The sequence below is a fragment of the Heteronotia binoei genome, chromosome 21, assembly GCF_032191835.1.
Source record: "Heteronotia binoei isolate CCM8104 ecotype False Entrance Well chromosome 21, APGP_CSIRO_Hbin_v1, whole genome shotgun sequence".
Lineage (NCBI taxonomy): Eukaryota > Metazoa > Chordata > Lepidosauria > Squamata > Gekkonidae > Heteronotia > Heteronotia binoei.
The window spans coordinates 115,691,378-115,717,055 of NC_083243.1; positions in this window are offsets into that span (position 1 = coordinate 115,691,378).

The window sequence follows — 25,678 nt, forward strand, 5'->3', positions numbered from 1 at the left end:
GCTCAGTGAATGACGGAGCTGAACCTTTGGCTGTATGTTATTCCTTATGTTAGAGACAATCTGTCCGCCTCCCCTGGCCCCTCCAGGAGATGCAAAGAAAAAGAGCTGTCAGTCGGGAGTCTCCTTTAAAGTATACAACTTTATTGATATCAAGAAAGAGGGGAGTCGCTTTTCAACGAGCTCCCTGATTAGTTCCATACATACCCTTTTATCCTTTACTCCCGGCCGATGAGTCCCTCCTCCTTTCCCCATAGGTTGAGGTACTTAGAGGCTACAGGCTACCTGGCATGCCTACTTCACCCCCCTCCTTGATATGTACCCCTCCCGTTACATACATTGCATGTGCATTTAAATTTACTTTTCCCCGAGGTGGGGTGTGTCAGTTAATATTCATTACTTGATTACGCCTGCGTACTTGCTGCTGATTAATTTCTATTGCTATCAATCTTACTGTTGCCATGGCTTGTTCAGCCGCGTTATTTCTTTTCGGTTTCTGCATTTTAACAATGGCTACTACCCCTGTGCTATGGTTACTAAATGTTTGTACCCGGTTCTGCTCCTTGCACCTTAACAATCACTAAGACATTACATTTGGTTCCTCCTGTTTCAGCTCATTTCATTATTTTACTCCTCTCACTTATTCAAATAAAACTTTTGTTACCTCTTTTTGCTGTCTGGATTTTGTCTCACTATGTGACTTTAATTAGCTAGCCACACAAGTCAAAGAACCTTGGTGCACTGAGGGTGTTGCTTTCAGAAGTACTGTAGACTGAGAGCAGTGCTTCATTATTTCTCTATGTACAATACAGCCTAAATGTTGTTATCCAGTATTCATGATAAATGGAGGTTGACAGTGAATTAAATATGCCAGTTTCTCAAGCAGTACACCATGTGGTTTTGCTTTGGTGCTTTCTCTCAGTTCCTTCCAATTTACTTTTCGATGTATTGTGTGAAGATATGTGGGGGAGATGAATTTGTTTGGGAGCCCATCATGTGAGGAATATGTACAGTGCCTCAGAGCCATTCATTTGATCAAACTGGCAGCCTTTTGTACCTTCTTTTTAATTAAAAAAACGTACTGTACACAATCTAGTTTACCTGTCAAACATCTTCATAGGTTAGTAGGTGCAGAAGTGCTGGCACACACATCATAGCTGGTAATCACCTGGTAAATGGATATTTATATTTACCCTGGATCCAAGTTTGCATGCCTTGAAATAAGAAAAAAAAATGCAGTGTTAGATGGTTTTTGGTAGCCTTACTTGGAAGGCTACAAAATTGCTTTAAGAATAAGAAATATTTAATTTGAAGCCTTCAAAGTACTATTGGAACAAAGAAATAAGTTGTCTATTGACTTTGTGATTGGATGTTATTGGGGGAGCACTGTTGCAGTAAACTTGGACCCAACCTTTCATCTATTGTTCTTTCTACAGTGTAATACTGTGAGAAGCCATGAGTGATAATGTTTCTGATAATGGTTCTGGGCTTTGTAAAGCAGGATTTGCAGGAGATGATGCTCCATGGGCTGTATTTCCATCCATTGTTGGACAACCCCGGCACCAGATCACTTTTTATAAATATGTTGACTTTAGTGGCTAACACTCTATGGATAGTAGATTCTCTGCATGATTAGAAGTCATTTCTGATTTATGTTGCCGTTTTAAAGTATTTTGTGATGTGTGGCCCAGGTCTTGGTGTCAGATCTCTAAGAAAGAACTTGAAGATTCATGGCATGCATAAACTAGGCCTCTGGGTGAAGAACAGACATCTTGGTTTAGCAGCAAAAGTCTGCACACTGCATGAATTCACTTAGTGGGACAGGAATCCTTTATTTTACAACATTATTCAATATTAGGTTGGGATCTTAGGAAAATGTGTTAAAAAGGATCAACACTCGTGATTATTCTGGTATTAAATTATTATTCTAGTATTATCTATGAGCTAAATTCATGATTAATAACTTTGCTTCAGCAAGACATTTCTTGTTTTCTTAAAACTGCTTGCATTTAATTCTATCATGTACATACTCTTACTAAAACACTATTGGTAAAGCAGGGGGGGAAAGCATAGATGTCATATCAAACAACATATATGACTGAGCTTATTTGAATCACTATGCAGTCATAGGGTTGCCAGCCTCCAGATGGGACTTAGAGATCTCTTGGAATTACAACAGATTTCCAGACTACAGAGATCAGTTGCCCTGGAGAAAATGACTGCTTTTGGAGGGCAGACTCTTTGGCCTTATACCCCCTTAGGTCACTCCCCTCCCCAAAGCCTGCTGTCTCCAGGCTCCACCTCCAAAATCTCCAGGGATTTCTGTGCCTGGATTTGGTAACTCTATGGAAATCAATAGGCTTATACTGGACAAGTGCAGCACAGGGTTTCAGTGTTAGTTTCTATCACATTTTAGGGAGGCTAGTTAATGGTTATTGCATGTTAGTCTATCATAAGAAAGTAAAACAAAAGTTCAGCGGCATCTTAAAGGTTAGCAACTTTATTTCAAGATAAGCTTATGTGACTCACAGCTCAGTTCTTCAGATCCACACTTAGGCATGAAAACTCATCTTTAAATAAATGTTAGTCTTTAAGACACCACTAGACTCTTTTATTTTGTTAATGGCTGAATTATAGGCATCGTGAAATAATAAAGGGCAAAGTGAGTCAAGAAATTAATGAAATGTATAAAACAAGTAACTTATAATAGGGTAATTAGTGTAGTCCTTAGAAAACTGAAGAAACTTTTCTCACTGAATATATTTCTGATAATTGTCAGATTTGCTCCTTATGCTCACTGCAAAGATCCTTAGAGAAAAGTCCTAAGCAGATCCAGGTGTATAGCCATGTTGGTTTGAAACAATAGAACAATTTGAACACAATGATGTGACACTCAGGCCCATAGCTAACCAGGAGCTCAAGGGGCCTGGTCCCCTGACAGGGTTTGGGGGCCCCTCACCCCCATCTTGGGGCCACCCCCTCCTGTGTGATTTAAATTGTGCCACTGCCCCTCCAATGCCATTTAAAGGGCCCTCCAATCAGCTGATCAGCAGGCTCTTTAAATCACATGGGAGGTAGAGGGATGGCCCCCAACCTCTCCAGTTTTCTGCACTCATCCCAATGGGCCCCTCCCCAGTTGCCTCCTGTGGCCCCCACCCCGCATGGTCCCTAACTACAGGACTGCTAACACTGATGCTTTTCCTGTGATTACTCTGTTTTTCAGGGTGTTATGGTAGGGATGCAACAAAAATTTTAGGCTGCTGATTATCTCACAACGTATGGAGTATCTTAGTCACTGATTTTTTTTCAGTATTTTATTTTTATTTTAGTAGATTTCTATTCTGCCCTCCCAATGAACAGGCTCAGGGTGGAGTACAACAAATTTAAATGACTAAAACAATAAATTACAATTAAACAATTAAAATTTATTAATTCCTAAATTTAAAATAAAAACAATTTATTAATTTCCTAAATAAGGAATCCAGCTTGGTATAAAGTACTCTATAAGGTCAGATTATTTAAACTTGTATCTTTAAAATAGAAGTTAATTAGAGTGGAAATGATCTCAGTATTTCAGAAATGCCAGACAACTGACCAAATACAAATTCGCTTTTGATAAGATCTACTGAGAACATTTTCAGATATACAGGAGAATGCAGCAAAAAGTACCATCAATTTACTGGGAGAGTAAAGATGCTTAATGAAGTCAATAGAACATAAAAATGCATCACTGACTGAATCAGGTCCATCATACTTATATTTCTGATGCCAAACAAAGTTCATGGTTAGTAAAGTTGAAATATTAAAACTTCAGAAAAACTTCAAAAATGACATTTGAAATATGCAGTTAAAAGCATTTTGTTCCTGTTTTGAATTATAGTTCTTTCCCCAGGCAAGAACAAAATGATCATGCATAATAAAGCAATTAAAATAATCTTATGAAAATTACACATTAATGGAAAAATTGCTTTCTCACCTCGCTTTACTCAATACATACATACTCAAACACCCTCTCCCCCACAAGAGGTGACAATGGCATTCTATGGTAAACATTTATACACAATAATGTAATACTGAAGCTGATGCTTTTCCTTTCATTATTCAGTCTTCCAGGGTGTTATGGTAGGGATGGGCCAAAAAGATAGCTACGTTGGGGATGAAGCTCAAAGTAAAAGAGGGATCCTCACCCTGAAATATCCTATTGAGCATGGGATTATCACAAACTGGGATGACATGGAAAAGGTGAGTGCATTTTATCCTTTTGTTCTTTGGCGTTATGAATCATATTTGTCACTTTTTGAAAATGGTGGATAATATATCTGTAATAACTGATGTCCCAAAGCCTCACCACTAGGGCTCCCTTTCCCATGTGTGTCCAGATGTGTGGAACCCCTTTTGCATGATGCAGTCCCATAGTGCACTGAAGCATATATAAATATTATGACCATGAATGGGGGTTAATACTTGGGTATTTTCCATCACATCACACTCTCCTTTACTGGCAGGCAGGATGCTGACTCCATGCCATTTTTCCCATCCATATGATTACACTATTCACATGTACTGCCCCGCAGTGCACCACACAATCAATCAATCAATCAATCAATCATTTTATTTATATCCTGCCCTCCCCGCCAAAGCAGGCTCAGAGTGGCTGACAACATTAAATCAATACAGTAAGTTGTACAATATTTAAAAGCAATAACTAATTTAACAATTTAATTAAAATTCTAAAATTAATAAAATTAACATCCTGGTGCTATTTCAACAGATGGTAAAAATCACTTAAGCAGTCTATCTTTTAATCGGTGAAGGCCATCCCGAAGAGGATGGTCTTGCAGGCCCTGCGGAACTGTTCAAAGTCCCGCAGGGCCCACACTTCTTCCGGGAGCTGGTTCCATAGGTTCCACACAGAACCAGCTGCCCTGCTGTATGATAAACAGCCTGGAGAACAAATGGTAGGGGCTTTTGCTGCTGTCAGTCTGTTTCTGCTACATAAGAAAACATGTTTTTGAGAAAGGCACAGTGGGCATGGTGAAGCAAAGGTGAAGTGGAAATAAATCAAGTCTGCAGTGTGTAATAGCCACATGTGAAGTTGTTGTTGTTCAGTCACTCAGTCGAGACCGACTCTTTGCGACCCCATGGACAAAGTCACGCCTGTCTTCCACCATCCTTCGAAGTCTGCTCAAATTCATGTTTTTTATATCAGTAATGCTGTCCAGCCATCTCATCTTTTGCCATCCCCTTCTTCTTTTGCCTTCTGTCTTTCCCAGCATTAGGATCTTCTCCAGGGAGTGCTCCCTCCTCATTTGGGGGCCAAAGTATTTGAGCTTCAGCTTCAGCATCTGACCTTCCAGGGAACAGTCAGGACTGATTTCCCTTAGGACTGACTGATTTGATCTTCTTGCAGTCCAAGGGACTCTCAAGATTCTTCTCCAGCACCACAGCTCAAAAGCATCTATTCTTCTGCGCTTGGCCTTCCTTATGGTCCAACTCTCACAGCCATACATTACTACTGGGAATACCATCGCTTTGACTATACGGACTTTTGTTGGCAGGGTGATGTCTCTACTTTTTATTATACTGCCCAGGTTCGCCATAGCTGTCCTCCCAAGGAGCAAACATCTTTTAATTTCATGGCTACAGTCACCATCTGCAGTGATCTTGGATCCCAGAAATGTGAAGTCTGTCACTACTTCCATGTCTTCCCCTTCTATTTGCCAAGGTGTGATGGGGTCGGATGCAATGATCTTAGTTTTTATGATGTTGAGTTTCAAGCCTACTTTTGTGCTCGCCTCTTTCACCCTCAACAAGAGGTTCCTTAGGTCCTCCTCACCTTCTGCCATTAGAGTGGTATAATCTGCATATCTGAGGTTGTTGATGTTTTTCCCAGCAATCTTAATTCCAGCTTCTGCTTCATCCAGGTGGGCATTCCACATGATGTACTCTGCATATAAATTAAATAAGCAGGGTGACAATAGACATCCTTGTCGAACTCCTTTTCCTATTCTAAACCAATCAGTTGTTCCATATCCTGTTCTGACAGTTGCTTCTTGACCCTTATACAGGTTTCTCAGGAGACATGTGAGGTGGACTGGTACTCCCATCTCTTTAAGGACTTGCCACAGTTTGTTGTGAGCCACACAATCAAAGGCTTTAGTGTAGTCGTTGAGGCTTGGTGAGTGGGCGTCAACGTGGCAGATGAGATTCAATGTGGCCAAGTGCAAAGTAATGCACATTGGGGTCAAGAATCCCAGCTACAAATATAAGTTGATGGGGTGTGAACTGGCAGAGACTGACCAAGAGAGAGATCTTGGGGTCATGGTGGATAACTCACTGAAAATGTCAAGACAGTGTGTGATTGCAATAAAAAAGGCCAACGCCATGCTGGGAATTATTAGGAAGGGAATTGAAAACAAATCAGCCAGTATCATAATGCCCCTGTATAAATTGATGGTGCGGTCTCATTTGGAATACTGTGTGAAATTCTGGTCACCGTATGTCAAAAAGGATATTATAGCATTGGAAAAAGTCCAGAAAAGGGCAACTAGAATGATTAAAGGGTTGGAACACTTTCCCTATGAAGAAAGGTTAAAACACTTGGGGCTCTTTAGCTTGGAGAAACGTCGACTGCGGGGTGACATGATAGAGGTTTACAAGATAATGCATGGGATGGAGAAAGTAGAGAAAGAAGTACTTTTCTCCCTTTCTCACAATACAAGAACTCGTTGGCATTCGATGAAATTGCTGAGCAGACAGGTTAAAACGGATAAAAGGAAGTACTTCTTCACCCAAAGGGTGATTAACATGTGGAATTCACTGCCACAGGAGGTGGTGGCGGCTACAAGCATAGACAGCTTCAGGAGGGGGTTAGATAAAAATATGGAGCAGAGGTCCATCAGTGGCTATTAGCCACAGTGTTTGTGTGTGTGTATATATATATATATATAATTTTTTGGGCCACTGTGTGACACAGAGTGTTGGACTGGATGGGCATGTTGGCCTGATCCAACATGGCTTCTCTTATGTTCTTAGTCAATGAAACAGAAATAGACGTTTTTCTGATACTCCCATGCTTTCTCCATAATCCAGTGAATGATGGCAATTTGCTCTCTAGTTCCTCTACCTCTCCGAAACCCAGCTTGAACTTCATGTGAAGACCTCTTGTTTAATCCAAAGAATAATTGAGTCCAAACCATTTTGTAGGAGTAATACTATATTAAATGACTATACTACATTGTGTGCTCCAGACTATTGATATACAATACTTTTCTTTTCTGGTCTGGCTTTTTATCCTGTAGTTCAGTGTTTGGCCAGGGCTAAATTGATATCCTGCCTTGTTTAAATTTAGCTCAGAACAACTGAAGACTTAGATGGTATGAATACAAACACAACTGGAAAACTAGAGCTCTGAGAACCAGCAGAGAGACCTGTGATAAAGCAAGAAATAGACTTGAAAATGTAGGTCCAATTAGGGTGTGCATTCCATATAAACCGAAAAGCCAAATAAGATCAGCTTTTATTCAGGCTCAGCTATATTGGTAGCCTAATCTGATTAGAGAATCTGTATTCAGTTGAATAAATACCTTATTGGTATTTTTTGGTATTTATATAGCTGAATACGGATTCTATAATTGGATTAGGCTACCAATATAGTTGAGCCTGAATAAAAGCTGTTATTATTTGGCTTTTCTTCAGGCACTGCTTAGAGAAGGTATTTAAAGAGACCGTGGTCTCTTTAAATGCCTTTTGAGTTCACTTGCTGAGTCCTGCTACTGCCACAGCAAGGGCCAGCTTTGAGCATTTAAAGAAAGCCATGCCATGCCACAGTGGCAGTGCAACTCAGCAAGTGAACTCAGAAGGCATTTAAGGAGCCTGTGGTTTCTTTAAATGCTCTTCCCCCTCTCCATTGAAAATAATGGAGGATGGCACCACCTTCTTTGGGAGCCCATAGAATTGGACTCTCTGGTCCAAACTTTTAAAAACTTGGGGGCATATTTTTTGAGGAAAGACACCAGCAGCAAATTTGGTGCCTCTACCTCAAAAAACAGTCCCCAGCGACCTGAATAACTTCAGATTGATTCTCCAGTCCCCATAGGGTATAATGGAGCCAAATAAATTTAGATTTCCTGAATATTTACCTGAATCCCAATACCATACAGATATTGGAATTTGGAAATATCAGGAAATATTGATATTTTTCAGGTTCAATTGAATCTGAAAAAAAATGACACCCCCACATACCCCTGATGTCCACCCTTTTTCCTTTCTTGTCCCTAGAACTCATCTTTACTACAGGAAAATAAAATTTTGTCCAACTTTGGTATGCCTGTTCTATTTACAAAGGTACAAACTTTCCACTACGTAGGTTATATGCATATATATGGCATATAATGGCATATGCATATATATGGCATATAATGAACAGTTCAAGCCACTTTATACTGACCATTCATTTATTGAGGTTAGTTCATTTATTGAGGTTAATATTGTCTGTTGTGACTGGCAGTAGCTCTCCAAGGCCTTGTATAGAGGTCAGCTTCCACATGATACTTTCTCTGAAGATGCTGAGGACTGAATCTGGGATCTTCTGCATACAAAGTAAATACACTACTACAGAGCAATAGCTTCTTCCTAAGGTCCATAATTAAATCAGCTTAATTATACAATAACATTTAACAGTTCTAAAATCGTAAACTGGGGGGGGGGGGGGGCATGGGATTTCCTGTGCTTAACTTTTTCTATAGAGGGAGCAAAACCCCTGCACTCTTCATCCTCTAGGTGGCAGCATAGCCTTGTCATACTTTAGTTTTTTCTGTTCTTCATTTTACTGCTTTGTAGAATGCTGGCCAGTTCATTCCCACTGAATATCAGTCATTCATACACTATTCCTAAATGTTCTTTCTCTCTATTCATTAATGCAGATCTGCAGTTGAAACTGTGTGTGCAGCACATTCTTTAGTGAGTTTTCTTGGAGGCTTGTTTATACTATTAAGCCAGTCAAAAGATTGCCAACTTTCAACCAAAAGGTCATACCTATTTATTTAATTTATTGATTGATTGTTGTATATTTTCTGGGCTGTGTGGCTATAGCCTTGGCATTGTGAGAGCTGACATTTTGCCAGCAACTGTGACTGGCATGCTCGAGGTGTAACCCAGAAAACTGAATTTATTTATTATTTGGACTTTTAGGTTGGGGGAACCAGGAGCACCAGACTACTTACTGTTCTAAACCAAAGACTTGGTGGAACATATCTGCCTTACATGTCCTGTGGAAAGGTAGTAAATCCTGGAGGGCACAGATGTTCTCTGGCAGAGAGTTCCATCAGGCAGGAGCCAGGCCTAAAAAAGGCTCTGGCCCTGGTTGAGGATAGCTGGATTTCTCTCAGGCCAGGGACCACCAGATTTTTAGTACCTGAGCATAATGCTCTATTGGGGGCATATTGAGAGAGATGGTGGAGTGTATTGTGCTTCAGTTAAGCACCGCGCGACACGCAATAGAGGTGACCAGGGGAAATCCCCTGGTCACTAGACACAGTGCGTGAAAGTGACCCGCCAATCAGGACCAGTGGCAGGAAGTTTGATGGGCCAGGATAGGTCTGGGCCAGCTAAGGGGCCGTTCCGGGTAGAGTGTATATAAAACGGGTCCCGGCCCACGTTGCCCCGTCTTGTTGTGATGTACCAGTAAATAAAGCATGTTGCCTTCAACACGTCTCGTCTCCGAGTACATTACAGATGGTCCTGAAGGTATGCAGGTCCCTGACTGCAAATGGCCTTAAAGATTAGAACCAACACCTTGACTTTGATCCGGTGCTCCACTGGAAGCCAGTGCAGCTCACATAGCATAGGTTGGATGTGTGTTGTCTAAGGGGTCCCTGTCAGGACCTGTGTGGCTGCATTCTGGACCAGTTGGAGCTTCCAGGCCAGCCTCAAGGGAAGGCCCACATAGAATGAGTTACAGTAGTCTATCCTGGAGGTGACCATTGCATGGGTTATCATGGATTATCATGGCTAGGTCAGAGCAGGACAAGTAGGGAACTAGTTGCCGTTTCTGACAAAGTTGGAAAAATGCCAGCCTAGCACCCTTCTTGATGAAGACCTCTATTACAAGGTGGCATCCAGAGTCATGCCCAGGCTCCTGACAGAAGGTGCCAATGAGAAGGGCACCCTATCAAGGGCCGGAAGTTGGCAACCCAACTATGGCTGGCCCCCACCCAACAATAGAACTTCCATCTTATCTGGATTCAGCTTCAACCAACTCTGCTTTAGCCATCCAACCATCTTGGTTACATTTAAGGGGATGGCATCAGACTGGCTACCCATCAACAGGAATAACTGGATGTCATCAGCATACTGGTGACACCCTAGCCCAAAACTCCATGCCAGCTGGGTGAGGGAGTGCACATAGATGTTGAATAACATCAGGGAAAGGAGTGCCCCTTGTGGGAGCCCACATACTAGTGGGTACCTTGGGGACACTTCCTCTCTCAGTGCCACCCTCTGTCCCCGACTATGGAGGAAAGAGGTAAGCCACTGCAGGACTACCCCAGAGACTCCAATGTCAGCAAGGTGGTGAATCAAAAATTCATAGTCAACTGTGTCAAACACTGCTGTAAGATCAAGAAGGATCAGCAATGACAACCTGCCTTGGTCCAGCTGCCTATGGAGATAGTCTGTGAGGGTGACCAGTGCTGTTTCTGTCCCATGGCCAGGGTGGAAGCTCTCCCAAGCCAATTGGAATGGGTCTAACACCAATGTGTCATACGGAAATTGCTAGAGCTGCTTGACCACCACTCTCTCAATTACCTTGCCCAGAAATGAAAGATTTGAAACCAGGGGGTAATTGGACAAATCTGTAGGATCTAAAGTTTTTAAAGAGTGGGATAACCACCACCTCCTTTAGTCCCACTGGGAAAACCCCTGAACCCAAGGGTAGGTTGATAATATTCTCCAGGAGACCCCATAGCACCCCACCACTGGCCTTCACCAGCCATGAAAGGTGCAGATCTAGAGGGCAGGTGGTCGACTGGACAGCACCTAAAATCCTGTTGACATTGGCTTGAAAGAGCCACTTGAAGATGTCAAAGACTGAATCCAAAGATGGCCAAGAGGCCTCCAGTTCACATACTGTATCAAGGTTGGCTGGGAGGTCACAGTGGAGCTGACAGGACTTCGCAAAAAAAATCTCACAAATGCTGCACAGTTTATTGTCAAATTTCTAGGGTTTTTTGGTCATCTCAGAAAGGGACATAAGAGACCGAATTGTCCTAAACAGCTGTAAACTAGCAGATGCAATGGAGGCTGCAAAGAATTTCTTCTTAGCGGCCTTCACTGCCATCTCATAAGGTTTCGTAAGCGTCCTATAAGATGCCCTTGTAGCTTCATTGTGAGCTCACTGCCAAACTTGCTCCAGTCATCTGAGTTTCCATTTTATTCTTCTGAGTTCTATAACGTACCAGGGGATGATATATGCCAGGGATGGAGAGGACATTGGGAGGTGATTTTGTCAATGGCTTCAGAGACAGGACTTCCAGTCCTCTATCAGCTCATCTAAGGATTCATCAGAGGGCATTGGTTCCTGCAGGGCATCTAGGAACCCAATTGGGTCCATTAGTCTCTGTGGCAAGCATCAATCCATGTCACCTAGATAGGGGGTGGGGATACTCAGCTGGACCTGCAGGATGCAATGATCCGACCATGGCACCAACACCTTGACCATCAGATCCATATCAACTCTCATGCCAAAGATCAAGTCCAGCATGTAGCCTGCTTGATGTGTGGGACCTGATACAATCTTGGTGAGTCCGAGTGCTGAAGTGTTCTGAATTTCAATAGGTTTTCTTCTGAAGTGATGAAAGAATTCTGAAGTGGAGAAAGAGGATGTGGGTGCTGTGCCTCTTGCCCATTACCTTTGCTCAGCTAACTTTGCTGTCTGTAGTGGGCTGACAGAAGAGACATACTGTGTAGTCCTATGTAGTTACACTGTCCCAAACCCAGTGCAGTCAACAGGGTTGACAGATCTCCAATGTGCTTTTACTGCTAAATACAAGCTGCAACTGTCCTCCCCTTCAAATCAGATCATAGGGGATCAGCTGTCTTGAACTTTCTAGGACTGCTCAAAGCCTATCTTCCCCATCAAAATGCAACCCTTTCAAACTCATCCTGTAGAAACAAAGCCAAGTAAATAGAATTGCATTTGTTCAGTCTTCCCTTTATACCCTCACCTCTATTTGTTACCCTCACCTCTATTTCTCCTTCTGTACTCCTTTTGTCTGTCAAAATTCAGAAGGTAAGCTCATCAGGGCAAGAATCTGTCTTTTTGTTTGTTATTTAGTAAGGTGCCAAGTATATTGGTGGTGGCAGGCAATTAAAACCCCATAAATATTAATGTTTAAAAAGTTTTGTGTCAGTTTCCTGTGTGGTGTAGTGGTTAAAAGCCATGGACTTTAATCTGAAGAAGCGGATTTGATTTCCCACTCCTCTGCACAAATCCTGCTGGGTTACATTGGGCCAGTCACAGTGTCTCTCAGAACTCTCTCATTTCCACCCACCTCACAAGGTGTCTGTTGTGGGGAGAACTTATTGTTGTAAGTTGCTTCGAGACTCTTTAAAGTAGAGAAAAATGGGATATAAAAACCTATTCTTCTTTTCCACAGCTCAAAGCAGTTAAAAACAGAATGTTCAGTTTAAAAAAGCATAATATCAAGACTAAAATGTGTATTGGAGAAAGCAAGCCGCTTATAAACAGGTAACAACAGGCAACAGAAAAAGGACAGAAGAGGAAATGATCCAATTGAGATAAATATGGAATGAGCAAGGAGATTTGAGAACATTAATAGAAAATATATTGAAATTAGTGATTTTGCCTGATAGTGTGGCGATGCCCCTGAGGAGATGAATAATCCCCTTAAGAGGATATTGTTGCAGTCATGACTGACACTGACACTTTGGAGGAAAAAAAACTTTTGGGGGAGAATTCATAAATGAGCACTCACAGACATTCAGGGTGTGCACACACACTAATAAAATGGGAATAAAGACAGGTAAGTTAGTGTGACTTGGAGAAACACTGCACACAAGTTTTCTGATTATCCACAAACTCTTTCCTGCTCCTCCTATGATATCCCACTCACTTAATATAACCTTGAGTCAAGTAGAACCTTTAAGACCAACAAAATTTTATTCAGAATGTAAGCTTTCGTGTGCTCTAATGTAAAGCTTACATTATGAATAAAACTTCGTTGGTCTTAAAGGTGCTACTTGACGCCTGCTTTGTTCTACTGCTTCAGACCAACACGACTGGCCATCTGGATCTATTAATAGGACCTTATCTTTTTGCAATGCTGAGACATTTACTAACCACAGTTTCATAGCCAGGCAAATAGATAGCATCAAGAACCGGAAAAGAGGCACTGAGTTTCAGTTTTGAAGGAAGTAATTCCACCTTCCTTCATCTGGCTCCCAAGTGCAGTCATGTTTATTGTTACATTTCTGTAGGTATACATATTTCTTTATTGCCATGGGCTTGTAGATACTGAGCTGTGAAAAACAGAATGCATGGGCAATGAATTGAAGCATTCTCTGGCTCACATGCTTCAGTTCACAATATTCAAATCCAGGCTGCTCCATTTTACTGTGAATAGCTATTTAGGTCAGCATGTAAGTGTTAATGTATTTGCAGTTTCTGAGCATCCAATGTAAAATGGGGAAAACATGGATATGGGTCATAATCTTCCACTAATGACTTAATACTACTGTTCATTTCTTGTGAACAGCATATGAAATGAATCCATTATCACACATTTTAATTTTAAGCATTTGAGAATGCTGTGGCTTGATAAAAGCAGTATTCAGCTGTCTGTGGCATTCATAAAACAGAAGAAAGGAGAGCTGTAGAGGAACCTAGTTGGTCATTAAAGGTTTTCCTCAATGGCAACTGAATCCCCTTGATTAAGGTTGTAATGCAGTTACCTGTGGCATATTTCCTATTCCTATAACATCTTGAAATTCTTGAAAGAAGCCATTAGAGTTGCGGCAATCAAGGAATGAATATCTGATTGAAATGTATAGGTTGCCATGTGATATAGTCCTCTCAAGGGACTGTTTGTGTGATAAGTACCATCAAGTCACTTCCAATTTATGGCTACCCTATGAATTAATGTTCTCCAAAACATCCTGCCATTAGCAGCCATCCTCAGGTCATGCAAACTGAGGGCTGCGGGTTCTTTTATGGAGTCAATCCATCCCATGTTGAGTCTTCCTCTTTTCCCGCTGCCTTCAACTTTCCCTTCAACTTTTCTTTTCCAGTAACTCTTGTCTTTTCATAATGTTAACAAAATATGATAGCCTCAGTTTAATCATTTTAACTTCTAGGGAGAATTCAAGATTGATTTGGTCTACTTTCTTCCTGTCAGCTTTTTTTCATTGTCCAATTTTCACACCCACACATAGTAATGGGAAATACTGTGGCATGAATTAACTTGATCTTGGTCACCAGCAACACATCCTTATACTTAAGGATCTTTTCTAGCTCCTTTATGACTGTTCCTTCCCAGTGCTAGTCTCCTTCTGATTTCTTGGGTGTAGTCTCCCTTTTGATAGATGATGGAGCCAAGGAATAGAAAATCTTGAACAATTTCAGTTTCTCCATAATCAACCTTAAAGTTGTATAATTCCCCAGCAGTTGTTATTTTTGTCTTCTTTATGTTCAGCTGTAATCCTGCTTTGGCACTCTTTTCTGCCAGTAATGTGGTGTAATCTGCATATCTCATCATAGGGTTTTTGAGGTAAGAGGAAGAGACAGTACCATGTCAGAATACAAGTGACAGATTGCTTATTTAAAAGTAGCCATATCAAAATCTTCCTGCAGAAGAAAAAATAGCATCAGACAAAAACTTCTAAACTGCTAATTTTCCACGTCTATGAGGAATATAATGTTCTGTCCCCCACATGAAGTCCTATTCTCCATGAATTTATTCACCCCTCTTTTTAAGCTTTTCAAGTTGGTAGCCATCACCACATTGTTGTGGTAGCAAGTTCCGCAATTTAACTATGTGCTGTGTGAAGAAGGAATCTACCAGCCTTCAGCTTCTGTGGACAACCCCTGGTTATAGTATTATGGTATTACTGGTTATAGTATTACTTCCTCCGATTCCACACAAAATTTTGTACACCTCTATCACGTCTCCCTTGCTCATCTTGTGTTAAGCTAAGCAGCCCATAGGGCAGCTGCTTTAGCCCCTGATCATTTTGGTTGTTCTTTTCTGCACCATTTCAGGCTCTACAATATCCTTTTTAAGGTGTGGTGACCAGGACAGTACACAATATCTCATTTGTGGTCTCCCATAGATTCATATAAGGGCAATATGATGGAACAGTTTATATTCCTGTTCTAATTATAGCTAGTTTGGAATTTGCCTTTTTCACAGCAGCCTCAAAGAAGGTTGACATTTTCATCAAGCTATCCACTACCACCCCAAAGATCCCTTGATTGGTCTGTTACTATCAACTCAGATCTCTTCAGTGTATAAGTGAAGCTGAGATTATTTGCTCCAATATGCATCTATGGTTGTCCCACCCTCTTCTCCCTTCACATGCAGGATTTTTCCTCAGTTTTCCTTTCACTTTCTGAGCCGCCCCTTTATCTATTTTTTTCTGATTTGTCATATTATTATATTTTGGTGTAGTAGTTTCCCTTTCAAACATTAAACCAATCTTCATATTGGGGAGGAGTGATTTCTGGAGGTGTTAAGGAACTCCCCTGTGTAAGATGTTCTTTCCACTCAATGTGTATGAAGTATAGAATATGAGGGCATCTCCCTTCTAGAAGCACGGAGGGCAAAAGATTAAGCCAGGCCAGTGTGAAGGCTCTGCAGTGTTTGGTGAATTCTATGGTATAAAAAGGTAGTTCTCTGGCACAAAGTTTCAGGTGTAAATCCTCACTGCTGGCTAGAGGCATGCCCAACATTGATAAGCTAAGAGAGATGTATCCCAAATTCATTGTTTTATTATTGCTTTGGTTCTTGAAGGTCCAAGGTGGCAACTTGCTGTGGGGAAAAAGTCATATAATTGTAGTTTGTTCTTGACAGTGTCCATCCAACCTGAGTGGTAGGTATCTAGAAGGATTAAGGGGGCTAGTCCAGATGGATTTCAGTTTAACTTAAGCCAAAGGCATATTGCTAGATACCAGCTGTTCACCTCCAGTGATAGTTGTCTGATTCTATTCTAAGAACACCAAATATACTCCTTAGGAATGTGGACAGTATGGCTTCTAGGGAGTTGGTGTCTTTATAAAAAAAGTTTGTGAGCCATATAAAAGTTTGGATAATACTTTAGCTAGAAAAGCTTATTCTCTATGGGAATCTCTATGGGAATCGTTCTCCATAGGGAATAATAGAGTGCCGAGTAGACATTTCCCTCCCCCCCCACTTTCTAAATGGGGGGAGGGCCTCCATACCAGGGAATCCCCCTCCCTGCCCCCTCCCTCTCTCTCACACACACGAATACTTACCGTACTTGATCTTCTTCCAGCAGAATTTGCTCGCTGTGAAAACGAAAGCAAGGCTGCACAGGAAAAGAAAGGGAGGGGCTGTTCCTGTTTCCTGTGCAGCCTTAAAGGGACACATTTTAAAAACAGATCCCAAGCTGTAAAACAACATGATGCTTACAGGTATGTTCTCTCTCCCCCCGCCCCCAGATTTTTTAAGAGCAGGGGAGGAGGCTGAAAATTCGGGGGTCCCCCGCCAGGGCGGGAGGGTTGGGAAGCCTACAGGTAAGTGATGGCCAGGGCTTTTTTTGTAGCAGTAACTCAATTGCATATTAGGCCACACAACTCTGATGTAGCCAATCCTCCAAGAGTTTACAGGGCTCTTAGTTCGGGGCCTACTGTAAGTTCCAGGAGAATTGGCTACATCAGGGGGTGTGGCCTAATATGCAAATGAGTTCCTGCTACAAAAAAAGCCCTGGTGATAAATGTTCCCTCTAAGCTGCAAAGTCTTGTGAGCAAAAATTCTACTTTGTGAGCTACTAGCATTAAAGTTGTGAGCTACTGTGTAAATTAGTATGCTCTGGGGTCATTCTTCCTGAGCTAAGACAAAAATGTGTGAGCTGGAGACTAAAAATCTGTGAGCTAGCTCATACTAACTCAGCTTAGAGGGAACACTGGTGATGACTATCTCCTCTATCATGGCCTACTACTCAGAGACAGGAAGATAAACTGGATGACCTACCAAGACAATTCTTATGTTCGTTGATCAGATGTCAAAATGAGTATTCTGGATGGGTTTTATGACCAGTAGAGCATGAGCAAGAGGTGGAGGCTGGATCATCATCAGTTGGGCAAGATACTGGGCAGATGTGACTGAATCTCTCACCTCTGCATTTCCATGACTAGCAAGCAACCATGGAGGAATCTGAACCTGAATCAAGACCATGGCACTGAAGGAGGTGCCATGGGCTTTCCCTGTGTTATTTCCTCAGTCAATTTTATTCCTCCCTTGGGCTGCTCCATGTTTTCCTTACCAGGGCAAACAAAAGCCCTTGGAAGATGATTTACAATCTGAAAATTGTTTGGAGGGGGGAAGTTTCAAAAAACTTTCCCAGTGCTGCCTCTTCAGTCACCATGGCTAGTAGCCATTAATGAACCTCTCCTCCATTAATCTGTCTAATCCCTTTTAACTATCTCCCTGGCAGTGAATTCCACAGTTTTGAGTAAAGAAGGATTTACTCCTATCTGTCCTGACCCTGTTTTCTCTTGCAGTACTACTTATAGAAATTTAAAGAGATGGGAGGCCCTGTCATAGATCTCCAATGTACCATTTAGTGGTGTCCTGAAACACCCTGAATGAGGTGGAACAGCAAGGAGATAGACAACATGTAAAGTAGAGCCAGAGGAAAAATGCAGGTTGATATGAGAAGTGGTTATGAGGAAAGGCAGATCAAATGAAGTCAGAGCAGGCCTGTCGGTGCGTGTGTGTGCAGAGTGAGAAATGAGATATGTACAATAATGAGCTCCGGTAAGGAAGTGAGCCAGACACCTGCACCTAGTATTAAAACAGTGTATATACAAAGTAGTTACTAGTGCAGTGACAAACATCAACCTCAGCAACAAAGTGCTCCGCCAGCATCTATCTCTCCAGTGAGAGGACTATGCACAGGTAATGCAGTCCTTATATATGTACATCAGCCAATCCAGGCAGTCCATAATCTTGCTGACTCCAGCAGGTACTTTCCTCTTGTCCTTAACCAGCCAGAACCGGCTTGCTGACAAGGCCACTGTGACCTGACCTGTCAGTTAGATCTCCTGCTGGCACGTTGCACCTGTCATGCTGTGTAAAGGAGGACTCCTCTTATCAACAAGGCCAGTATTGACTGGGGAACCTTCCTTTGTATGTGACCCTTAAAAATACAGCTGGAATGTACTACTAGCATTTGACAAAGATTTTGTGTGTGATTTTTGTCATCCAATTGAGCAAGCTTTGACTCATGAAAGCCGATACCCTGGGTAATTTTAAGGTACTACAGGACTCAAATTTTATTCTTCTTATAAGGAATATATGGCAGATGTCCACAAGAGAATACCAGGTAGTATAGTTATCTGCACTTGCATTCCTATTGTTGACTTGATAGTGGTCATAACCTATTTCCCTAACTTAGATTAAAATCAATCAGTATTTTGTGTCAAGTGAAGGTGTCAGTAATATTTTGTCATATAACTGTATAAAATTTCTCAAGGTTAACAACTACTTAGTACTAATTTTAGAGTAGCAGATGTTTATAATTTATTTTTTAAAACATACCTTTTTGAGGTTAGCACACAGCTCTTTCAGGATAAGCAGCAGGAAAGTGCAACAGATGCTCTTCTGACACTGATAACATTGCTTTCTAGTGTAATTTGTATCTACAAAAAGATATCATAAGTTCAAGTAAACACTTGGCTGTATTAGCTTGTCAATCATATAAGCGACCAAATAATGTTGAGTATGACAGCTCTGGCCTGTGCATAACCAGCACACATTAAAATGCAAAACCTGAAATTTAAACACAATGAAAACAGTCTACCGTAAAGGCACATTGTGGACACAGAGCTTCACAGAGAGATTCTCTAAGAAGTGATGGGCATTGATTTGATGGTCTTTATGTTCACCTCAATACTTGTGAATGCAGGCCCGGCGCGTGGGAGTAGGCCACATAGTCGGCTGCCTCGGGCACTGCATGGCCTACAGGGCACTGCAAGGGGCCCCCTTCCCACATGCCAGCTGGCACAGCTCTGCCTCTTTCCTCTACCCGAAACTCAGGCAGAGGAAAGAGGCAGTTCAGCTTCACTTCCAGGCTGCCTCTCCTGCAGGGAAGACAGTCCAAGAGCGACAACAAGCCCCTGCATCAGCTCTTTCCCGCACCCAAGATTCAGGCGAAGGAAAGAGTCTCGGCTTCACTCTCTGGCTGCCTCCCTTGCAGGAAAGGCAGCCCAAGAGTGAAGAGGATGCCCCCCGCCGGCTCTTTCCCCCGCCTGAGATTCGGGTGGAAGAAAGAGGCGGCTCGGCATCGCTCTCGGGCTGGCTCCCCTGCAGGAGAGGCAGCCCAAGAGCAAAGAGGATGCCCTGCACTGGCTCTTTCCACCACCCAATCACCCAACTCGGGTGAAGGAAAGAGGTGGCTCAGCCGCTCTCAGGCTGGCTCCCTGGCAGGAGAGGCAGCCCGAGAGTGAAGAGGAGGTCCTGCTCCAGCTCTTCGCCCCGCTCGAGACTCAGTCAGAGGAAAGTGGTGTGGAAAGGTTGGGGGGGCGTTTGCATAGAGGGCTCCTCAAGAGGGGCCCTCCCTGCAAATGGCACTGTGGGGGTGGAGCCTGCTGCCCTTCCAGAATTTGCTGGGGTCTCCCAAGGCTCAGGAGTCTTTGGCAAAGAGGGGGGGGGGTGACAGTGACATCATTGTGACATCACTGGCATGTGCACTTTGTGCGTGCTAAGATAGCGAGGGGGGTGGAGGATCTCAGTCTGACCTAGGGGTGCAGGCCTGTGTGAATGTTAGCAAGTTTACTCTTAACAGGTTTAGTTTATTCTTTTTGTTAATTTAGGTAAATTTCTGGTTATTTCCAGAAAGAAGCAGTCAAATAGAAGCCTTTAGCATGACTAAAAATAGAGATGTCATTACCTGATCTATTTCTTCTCTTCTTTGTGCTATATTCACCCCTCAACCAATTTTAGATGATTGCATCACCAGAACGTAAATATTCTGTCTGAATTGCGGGTTCCATATTGCCTTCTGTAACGACCTTCCAGCAAATGTGGATCAGCAAAGATGTATACGAAGAAGCTGGTCCTTCCATTGTACATCGCAAGTGCTTTTGAATATGGTTATGATTTATTTTCAGCAAAGCCTCATGGCCTTTCTCCATGCAATGCTGATAGGGAGAGTGCATGTTTAAGCCTCACCCCTGCACTACTTATACTGAAAATGCAATAAACATTGTGCTGAATTGATAAATGTCATTTCTGGATGCCTAAAACTGGTGTCAGATTTTTCTTTCAAAAGACCTGAAAAGACCCTGAAAATGAATGTGATGGCAGTGTGCAGTTCAATAGCTTTTGATTTATTTGATTTCTAGCCCTCCTTTCCCACAAATGGGCTCAGGGCATTTTACAACATAGTAATAAACATAAACTTATATTTAAATATATTTAAACTATCACAATTAAAATTACTTTTCTATATTTTAAAATGATGACATCCAGAATTAATTCCATTGTGTTCCAGGAAGATCTGCAAAAGTCACAAGTATGTCCCAAGGGAATTTTCTCTTAGAATTAGCTGGGTTCCCCAGTCTATAAGCTTTTGTTATTGTTAGGATATTCATGTCTTTAAAGTCCAGAGATTTAGCTAACCAGGTCTCCAAAAATCCAAGCAAGTCTGTATTCTGTTCCATGCCTTCTGGAAATCCACAGAATTTCAGGTTGCCCTTCCATGCAGAGTTATCTTTTTGAATGACATTTTCTGTAAGGAGTTACATATCTGCTTGCCAGTTTTCATCCTGTAAAATTAGTCCAAGGTCTAAAGCAGCGTCAGCCTTTTATGAGGTCTGCATGAGTGTTTTTATCTCTTTCAATTGCTCTGCTAAAGGCTTTAAATATGCCACTAAGTTCTCTGAAAGATTGTGATCCATAAGTGGCAGAGTAGTCTACAGCAAAGTTTGCAACAGGCTAGCTGTGACTGAACGCTCTTGCCCTGTTCCCTTTGGTAATTCTGTAGTCACACCTCCCTTTGGGAAGGCTTTCCTCACCTTCCTCCATATTTACAACTGCATCAGAAGGGTATAGGGAAATTCTCTCTGTCCAGTGATAATTTGGTTCAGTCCTTCCCCCCCTGCCTGTTCTGCCTGTCATTTGGGAAGCTTTTAAAATGACTCCATTAGCACTGGCGTGGGGGAGCAGGGTATGGGGGAGGAGGCAACCAGGGAGTCCAGGGTATGGGGAAGGAGGCAACCAGGGAAGCACCTGTGGGCAGACTGACAGCCTGGAGCAGGCCAACAAGCCCTGAGGATTCTGGAGGCAGGAAGAAGCTTCCTTTTGTTGAGGAATTTATTTTGGGTTGGCCCTCTTTATGATCCTAACCATATTCTTTATGATCTTAAACATACTCTTTATGAAACAGCAATATAATTGCTCTCAGCAGCTCTAAGATGTTAATCTTTGCTGTAGTTATGGAATTTGGCCACCAGAGGTCTCAGTCTTTCAGCACTGTCTTCTCTCTCCTTTCCAGTGATCTTTTTTTCTGTTCTCCAAACTCTGTCTTCATCTTTGCATCCCTTTTGGGGGTATATTTTACACCTTTCTCTGCACCCTGGGTGGTTCATATCCTTAGACTAGCCATGTTGGAGGAATTAACTGTTTGGGGTTAAAATAGCTACAGCTGGACAGAAGTAAATGTTTTTAATGGCTACCTCTGGTAAATTACTATATTTTAAAACTGAAGAACCTAGATTTGCTGTCCTATTTTGCTACATACAAAAGCCATTATTTTACTTTTCTTAGCTAGTCTGCATCTTGATTAAGACAATGAAATTATTCTTAGTTTAAGCATCATTTCTGTTTCCTTCAAGTAGAGGAATATCAAGTTAGGTGTGTATTTGCAGGTTTAAAAGTCCCCCAGAACCAGGGTCCTACAAATATGGGAAAACTTACACTGGTGTTTCTTTTGGTAACACCATATTTGTAGTACAAGGGTGTATTGGTATATCTACATATTTAATTCACAACACAGGTGCATCAGTTATTTAAATCTAGAGACTGGTGCCATGAACAAAGAAGACACAATTTCCCACAAACCTCTCTCATATTGTGAGAGACCTGATGCATGAAAGAAACCATGGATGTGATCTTTTCCTTCTCAACAGGGCCTTCTGTTGGTGCCACCCTGCAAATGGACAAAATCAACAACTTCACACATGTACTCTCTATTGTGGTCCCTTCGTATGAAATAGCCAGCTTGATGAAGTTAGGAAGGCTCCCTGTCTGGAAGCAGCACTCCTGCCACCATCCTTACCTGTAGAGGGGGAGACCAGAAAGTCCCTGGGTGCAAAAAAGGGTGACAAGACTCCAAGGAGCAGGGAGTGGCCCCAAGATTGAATGCCACCACTGTTGATGCATTGCCTGTCTGGGGTAACACCAGGCCAGGAATGTCAGGGCACCCTCAGTCCACAGCAGGTCATGGGAAGGTGATGCTACCAGGGGAGGAGGTGGCAGGCCAGTGCAGTAGCATGGAAATGAGGCCAGGAACAGGGCTGGCAGCTCTATCTCCTATGAGCCCTGACAATGCTGAGGGTAAGGGAGAAGGGTGGTGCCAGAACAGTAGTGCCCCACAGGGTGCAGAAGAGACCCATCACACAGGTCTCATATGGGGAGCCAGGGGATTGGCAGGTCTGGTGGCATCCTGCCTTGGGGTGGGGGACTTAAGCAGTGGGCATATTGCAAGCCATGAAGGAAGAGCATGGCTGAGGATACTGGGTGAATGACTGGGTTGCTGCAGACGGGGGAGTGGGAACACGCCTCCCTCCACCTTTGCCATCTGAGGCCAGAGTTAAGCCAACCAGCAGAAGTCACTCCTTGGAGGGCTCTACCCCACTGGCTCCAGCCCCAGAGCCCACAAGACCTGACAACTTGGTGGCCTGTACTGAGGTAGCGACCCATTCTTGTCACCATCTACTGGCTCCAGCAGTGTGGAAGCCCAGTCATAAATTGATTGCTCAGGCCAAGTCATACTCCCCCTTCCTTGGAGGCCATGCAGAAGGTGCCTGCCACTAGCAGAGCTATGGACTTGGCTCAGTTAGGTCAGTGGCTGGCTGAGCAGCAGGATAAGTTAATGTGGGACTGGGTGGTGCAGCAACAAGAAGCCCAGGTCACAATGCTACAAGACTTGTGCCAAACATGGGAGATGACCAGGCTTCCCAGAGGAATGGAGGTACCTCATGCTGGGGGTCAGATGCCTGCCTTCCGGGTCTCCAAACTGGACACAGAAGATTATGTCAAGGCATACCTGGAGATCTTCGAATGAATGGCAGAGATGGTCCAGTGGCCAAAGCCACAGTGGTCATACATTCTGTTTAAGCCCATGCTTTCTGCTCTTCACAAACTGCATCAAAATTAGTGAAAATTCATGGCGGTTCTTCTGTTCGCAAACATTGCTTCATGACCCATGTACCAGCCAAAATTCATGATGATCTTTACTTTGGCAGCCAGTTTGTGATCATCCCTACTAAGCACTTCCTGCTCATTACTTTTAGGAGGGTAGCTAATCTGAATGATTTTTTTTCTGACGTAGATACAGTCTGATAAGATTGGATCAGGCTGTCTTTCTGGGTTAGATTCAGTGGTAATTTCTGTGCATGAAAGTGATTTCCATCTGTAAAATACAAGTTCCCATTACCACAGCGGCTCATAATGCCCCAGCAAATGCTGCTTCCAGGGTATAACCCCCTCCCCCAGGAATAGCATGAAAATGAATTAGAATTCTGCAGTGAAAGAGGGAATCAGTGACTATTGCTTCCCTTTCCATCTGCAGAAATCTTTATTGTACTTGCTTTCACTTTCACTTTGCTGGTGTCCTCCTTAAGAGATTGAAAGGGGAAGTGGAGCAGCAGGAAACATGGGATGCAAAATGACTCAACAGCTGCAGTCTAGCCAGAATACTGAGTCCATGGCTGTGACACATACTGTTGGCCCTAGCTGGCATTTCTGTATACATGATTTCCCCCAATCTGCTCATCCTAGTTATCCTAAGTGTTTAAAATTGTCAAGTCTTGTTAAGTGCCCTTTACCCATACTCCCAGTAATGCAGAAATTGATCCCACAGGGCTGGGAGAATATTTAAATGGTTCAGCTTCATGAATAAGGTTCATCTTAGGTCACTCATGGAAACAGGCTGCCTTCCTCTGTAGTGCTGAGTTCATAAGAAAGGATCAATTTGCTCAGTCCCAGCTCTCTGAAAGACTCATTCAAACACCTAGACTGAACTGAAACTGACTTCTTTTTGCAAGCCGTAATATGATAGAATGCATACCCGTGGTTATGCTCTGAAAGCTGTTGAGCATTTTATTTTTTCCTCCCCTGCTGCTCAACACATCAGGTGAACAGATGAAGGAGAAAAAATAAACTGCTCGGGAGAAGACAGGTGCAAGCAGGCCATAAAGGTAGGTACTCCATCACAAGTGGCACGACCAGTTTAGAAAGCTAATGCTTTGAGAAAGAAAAGTCTGGATTAAAGGACAAAAACACTTTGCTGAATCATATCATTGAGAAACAAAGCATGTCTGAGTCATAAAGTTACATGCTAGTTTCTGCCAGCATACAAATGGATAATAGAGTATACTGCCCAGCTAAATCTTCCATGCAAAATCTGACATAAAATAGACAGAATGATAATTCTGCTCCTGTTACACATCATAGTATTTAATTTTCCCCTTTATAATACAACTGTGGTCAAGACTCTGGTATCACAATTTATCCCTGCTGAGGTATGTTATAAAATGGCTATGACTGTGAAAGTCCTTGCACAAGGGCAAAATGAATGGTTAATGCATTAATGCTTAATTCAGTTCTATATTAGCTTTAGTATTGTGTAGGAGCTTGAAAAATTAGACTTTGTGATACTATACCAGATTTCCTTTCAGTCAGTCTGAAACAGGCAACCTGCTCTCCAAGGAGCAAAGAAAACTCTTCATGACATTGTGAACAAAACATTATCCCATACAGAGGGGTTTTTTTTTAAAAAAAAGAAAGTGTAGACAGTAGAAGATTCTTCAAGGACAGCACCTATGAATAAAGCTACAATAACTATGCATGTAACTGGAATGGCTCTGTTATTCTTCTCTTTCTGGCAAAACAAAAACCTGTATTCAGATGTCCTTATCTGTATCTATATTCATCAGGCCAGCTGGAGTTTGAGTTCTCTATGCTCAGATTATGAACCTGCATCTTGCAGATGATTTCATTTTTATGATGGAAAGCACTTGATTATAGTCTGAATATAATACACATGTGAAGTTCTATTCAAAATTAACAGCCTGATATATTTTGCAGTTGGTATGAAGAATATGCTGAGAACAAGAAGGAAAAAGAAAAGGAATCAGGGGTCTTTCATTGATAGTTCTTCATTTACAGTATAGCACTTTTGCTCCATTTCATTTTCCTTC